We start from the raw sequence: 6,000 nt of genomic DNA on the forward strand, positions 1-6,000 counted from the left end.
TGACACACGCCACTCACAGGCCACGGCCACCTGTGACACACGCCACGGCCACCTGTGACACACGCCACTCACAGGCCACGGCCACCTGTGACACACCCCACACACAGGCCACGGCCACCTGTGACACACCCCACACACAGGCCACGGCCACCTGTGAGACACCCCACACACAGGCCACGGCCACCTGTGAGACACCCCACACACAGGCCACGGCCACCTGTGAGACACCCCACACACAGGCCACGGCCACCTGTGAGACACCCCACACACAGGCCACGGCCACCTGTGACACACCCCACACACAGGCCACTGCCACCTGTGACACACGCCACACACAGGCCACGGCCACCTGTGACACACGCCACACACAGGCCACGGCCACCTGTGACACACGCCACACACAGGCCACGGCCACCTGTGACACGCCACACACAGGCCACGGCCACCTGTGACACGCCACGGCCACCTGTGACACACGCCACACACAGGCCACGGCCACCTGTGACACACACCACTCACAGGCCACGGCCACCTGTGACACACGCCACTCACAGGCCACGGCCACCTGTGACACACGCCACTCACAGGCCACGGCCACCTGTGACACACGCCACTCACAGGCCACGGCCACCTGTGACACACGCCACTCACAGGCCACGGCCACCTGTGACACACGCCACTCACAGGCCACGGCCACCTGTGACACACGCCACTCACAGGCCACCTGTGACACACGCCACACACACGCCACGGCCACCTGTGACACACGCCACTCACAGGCCACGGCCACCTGTGACACACGCCACTCACAGGCCACGGCCACCTGTGACACACGCCACGGCCACCTGTGACACACGCCACACACAGGCCACGGCCACCTGTGACACACCCCACACACAGGCCACGGCCACCTGTGACACACCCCACACACAGGCCACGGCCACCTGTGACACACGCCACGGCCACCTGTGACACATGCCACTCACAGGCCACGGCCACCTGTGACACACGCCACTCACAGGCCACGGCCACCTGTGACACACGCCACACACAGGCCACAGCCACCTGTGACACACGCCACACACAGGCCACAGCCACCTGTGACACACGCCACGGCCACCTGTGACACACGCCACACACAGGCCACGGCCACCTGTGACACACCCCACACACAGGCCACGGCCACCTGTGACACACGCCACGGCCACCTGTGACACACGCCACTCACAGGCCACGGCCACCTGTGACACACGCCACACTCAGGCCACGGCCACCTGTGACACACGCCACTCACAGGCCACCTGTGACACACGCCACTCACAGGCCACCTGTGACACACGCCACACACACGCCACGGCCACCTGTGACACACGCCACTCACAGGCCACGGCCACCTGTGACACACGCCACTCACAGGCCACGGCCACCTGTGACACACGCCACTCACAGGCAACGGCCACCTGTGACACACGCCACTCACAGGCCACGGCCACCTGTGACACACGCCACGGCCACCTGTGACACACGCCACTCACAGGCCACGGCCACCTGTGACACACGCCACTCACAGGCCACGGCCACCTGTGACACACGCCACTCACAGGCCACCTGTGACACACGCCACTCACAGGCCACCTGTGACACACGCCACTCACAGGCCACCTGTGACACACGCCACTCACAGGCCACCTGTGACACACGCCACTCACAGGCCACGGCCACCTGTGACACACGCCACTCACAGGCCACGGCCACCTGTGACACACGCCACTCACAGGCCACGGCCACCTGTGACACACGCCACTCACAGGCCACGGCCACCTGTGACACACGCCACTCACAGGCCACGACCACCTGTGACACACGCCACGGCCACCTGTGACACACGCCACTCACAGGCCACGGCCACCTGTGACACACGCCACTCACAGGCCACCTGTGACACACGCCACTCACAGGCCACCTGTGACACACGCCACTCACAGGCCACCTGTGACACACGCCACTCACACGCCACGGCCACCTGTGACACACGCCACTCACAGGCCACGGCCACCTGTGACACACGCCACTCACAGGCCACGGCCACCTGTGACACACGCCACTCACAGGCCACGGCCACCTGTGACACACGCCACTCACAGGCCACGGCCACCTGTGACACACGCCACGGCCACCTGTGACACACGCCACACACAGGCCACGGCCACCTGTGACGCACCCCACACACAGGCCACGGCCACCTGTGACACACCCCACACACAGGCCACGGCCACCTGTGACACACGCCATTCACAGGCCACGGCCACCTGTGACACACGCCACTCACAGGCCACGGCCACCTGTGACACACGCCACTCACAGGCCACGGCCACCTGTGACACACGCCACGGCCACCTGTGACACACGCCACACACAGGCCACGGCCACCTGTGACACACCCCACACACAGGCCACGGCCACCTGTGACACACCCCACACACAGGCCACGGCCACCTGTGACACACGCCACTCACAGGCCACGGCCACCTGTGACACACGCCACTCACAGGCCACGGCCACCTGTGACACACGCCACTCACAGGCCACGGCCACCTGTGACACCCGCCACTCACAGGCCACGGCCACCTGTGACACCCGCCACGGCCACCTGTGACACACGCCACACACAGGCCACGGCCACCTGTGACACACCCCACACACAGGCCACGGCCACCTGTGACACACGCCACGGCCACCTGTGACACACGCCACTCACAGGCCACGGCCACCTGTGACACACGCCACTCACAGGCCACGGCCACCTGTGACACACGCCACACACAGGCCACGGCCACCTGTGACACACGCCACACACAGGCCACGGCCACCTGTGACACACGCCACAGCCACCTGTGACACACGCCACTCACAGGCCACGGCCACCTGTGACACACGCCACTCACAGGCCACCTGTGACACACGCCACGGCCACCTGTGACACACGCCACATACACGCCACGGCCACCTGTGACACACGCCACTCACAGGCCACGGCCACCTGTGACACACGCCACTCACAGGCCACCTGTGACACACGCCACACACGCCACGGCCACCTGTGACACACGCCACAGCCACCTGTGACACACGCCACACACACCCACGGCCACCTGTAACACACGCCACACACACGCCACGGCCACCTGTGACACACGCCACCTGTGACACACGCCACGGCCACCTGTGACACACGCCACGGCCACCTGTGACACACGCCACGGCCACCTGTGACACACGCCACGGCCACCTGTGACACACGCCACACACAGGCCACGGCCACCTGTGACACGCCACCTGTGACACACGCCACACACAGGCCACGGCCACCTGTGACACCCACGACATCAACCTCACTCCAGCAGGGCAATGGCTTCCAGCCGTGCAGGCAGCCGTGGCGCCATCATCCCGTGCATAGCCCCATGGCATCCCTGTACCTGTGTGAGGTAGGTGGCAGCAGGCGGAGCACACGGCGAGCTGCTGCTGCGGCGGCTGGAGACTGGGGATGTGCACACTTGTCCTGACAGGAATGTGCAGCCATGTCTCCTCCCTCGTCACACACAGCTAATATCATCAGGTGGTCGTCACTCACACAACACCAACGAGTCTACAACTGACCTTATACAGGTCGCCGCTTCTCTCCGGGGGGCAAGAGGATCCTCGTCGCTCGTAGGATGCAGTGCGCGCTCCCGAGAGCGGCGGGAACCCGCCAGAGTGCGCGCCGAGCGACGAGCGCCCACGTGCTGCACAGACCCCGCACTGGCACCATGGTAACCGGCGCCCACTGGTCGCGTCCTATGCGCGCAGGTGATGGCGGTGCCAGCCGTGAATGTGGCCTGTATCTGACAGGAGGGGCAGGAATGGATATTCCACTGGAGATGGTTTCCTGGGACATGGAAGATTATACTGGGACCAAGGCGTCACTGGTATTGTGCTACATAGGGGACATCTATAGGTGCCACGCCTGCCAGAGTTTATACCGCCAGCTAGTGTACCTCCATGAAGGGTCCCCGTCCCCCATTAGGTTTTCTGCTGCTGAGGTAAAAATCAAAGGCCGCCCCTGTAATCTTGTCCCCTATACAATTTGAAGTGCTGAGGGTCTGTACACGGGTTGGGGACCGACTAAAAAGAATGAAGAAAAAGTATGAACGTAATGACTTATAGGTCCAAAGATATGGAGATTTCTTAGGCATCTTGGATATGAAATAAAGATGAACTATATGTAGACCAGTAGCATAGCTACCGCGGGGGGGCGGTGGCCCCGCGCTCTGAGGGGGCCCACTGGAGCTACACTACACTGCTATTCTGTGGCAGAGCAGGGAGAATCGGAGCGGAGCCGTGTGTGTACGGGGTGTGCGGAGCAGAGTCGTGTGTGTACGGGGTGTACGGAGCAGAGCCGTGGGTGTACGGAGCAGAGCCGTGGGTGTACGGGGTGCACGGAGCAGAGCCGTGGGTGTACGGGGTGCACGGAGCAGAGCCGTGGGTGTACGGGGTGCACGGAGCAGAGCCGTGGGTGTACGGGGTGCACGGAGCAGAGCCGTGGGTGTACGGGGTGCACGGAGCAGAGCCGTGGGTGTACGGGGTGCACGGAGCAGAGCCGTGGGTGTACGGGGTGCACGGAGCAGAGCCGTGGGTGTACGGGGTGCACGGAGCAGAGCCGTGGGTGTACGGGGTGCACGGAGCAGAGCCGTGGGTGTACGGAGCGGAGCCGTGTGTGTACGGGGTGTACGGAGCAGAGCCGTGGGTGTACGGAGCAGAGCCGTGGGTGTACGGGGTGTGCGGAGCAGAGCCGTGGGTGTGTACGGAGCGGAGCCGTGTGTGTACGGGGTGTACGGAGCAGAGCCGTGGGTGTACGGAGCGGAGCCGTGTGTGTACGGGGTATGCGGAGCAGAGCCGTGTGTGTACGGGGTGTACGGAGCAGAGCCGTGTGTGTACGGGGTGTACGGAGCAGAGCCGTGTGTGTACGGGGTGTACGGAGCAGGGCCGTGGGTGTACGGGGTGTACGGAGCAGAGCCGTGGGTGTACGGAGCAGAGCCGTGGGTGTACGGGGTGTACGGAGCAGAGCCGTGGGTGTACGGGGTGTACGGAGCAGAGCCGTGGGTGTACGGGGTGTACGGAGCAGAGCCGTGGGTGTACGGGGTGCACGGAGCAGAGCCGTGGGTGTACGGGGTGCACGGAGCAGAGTCGTGGGTGTACGGAGCAGAGCCGTGTGTGTATGGGGTGTACGGAGCAGAGCCGTGTGTGTACGGGGTGTACGGAGCAGAGCCGTGGGTGTACGGAGCAGAGCCGCGTGTGTACAGCGTGTACGGAGCGGAGACGCGTGTGTACAGGGGGTATCAGGTGCAGTAATAGGGACACATGCGGAAGTACTGGCTCAGCATTGGGGTGTCAGGTGCAGTAATAGGGACACATGCGGCAGCAGCGGCTCAGCATTGGGGTATGAGGTGCAGTAATAGGGACACATACGGCAGCAGTGGCTCAGCATTGGGGTATCAGGTGCAGTAATAGGGACACATACGGCAGAGGCTCAGCATTGGGGTATTAGGTGCAGTAATAGGGACACATGCGGCAGCAGAGGCTCAGCATTGGGGTATCAGGTGCAGTAATAGGGACACATACGGCAGCAGTGGCTCAGCATTGGGGTATCAGGTGCAGTAATAGGGACACATACGGCAGAGGCTCAGCATTGGGGTATTAGGTGCAGTAATAGGGACACATGCGGCAGCAGAGGCTCAGCATTGGGGTATCAGGTGCAGTAATAGGGACACATACGGCAGCAGTGGCTCAGCATTGGGGTATCAGGTGCAGTAATAGGGACACATACGGCAGAGGCTCAGCATTGGGGTATTAGGTGCAGTAATAGGGACACATGCGGCAGCAGAGGCTCAGCATTGGGGTATCAGGTGCAGTAATAGGAACACATACGGTAACAGCGGCTCAGCATTGGGGCATTAGGTGCAG

At 63.5% G+C, this 6,000-nt stretch overlaps 1 protein-coding gene across 2 annotated transcripts in view; it reads right to left on the reverse strand.

Annotated features, from left to right (window-relative positions):
- Positions 1 to 3,765, reverse strand: part of TNK2 (tyrosine kinase non receptor 2) — a 331,563-nt gene extending 327,798 nt beyond the window's left edge. Inside the window, exon 1 of one of the 2 annotated variants that reach the window (XM_073589363.1) lies at positions 3,658 to 3,765. The gene's annotated coding sequence lies outside the window, so the exon portion shown is untranslated. Of the gene's footprint in view, positions 1 to 3,476; positions 3,496 to 3,657 lie in introns of those variants that run through there. The other variant, XM_073589364.1, reaches the window with a different exon arrangement.
- Between the last annotated feature and the right edge of the window lie 2,235 nt (positions 3,766 to 6,000).

Source organism: Dendrobates tinctorius, unplaced genomic scaffold (genome assembly GCF_039654945.1).
Source record: "Dendrobates tinctorius isolate UK_male_01 unplaced genomic scaffold, ASM3965494v1 ptg000107l, whole genome shotgun sequence".
Classification (NCBI taxonomy): Eukaryota; Metazoa; Chordata; class Amphibia; order Anura; family Dendrobatidae; genus Dendrobates; species Dendrobates tinctorius.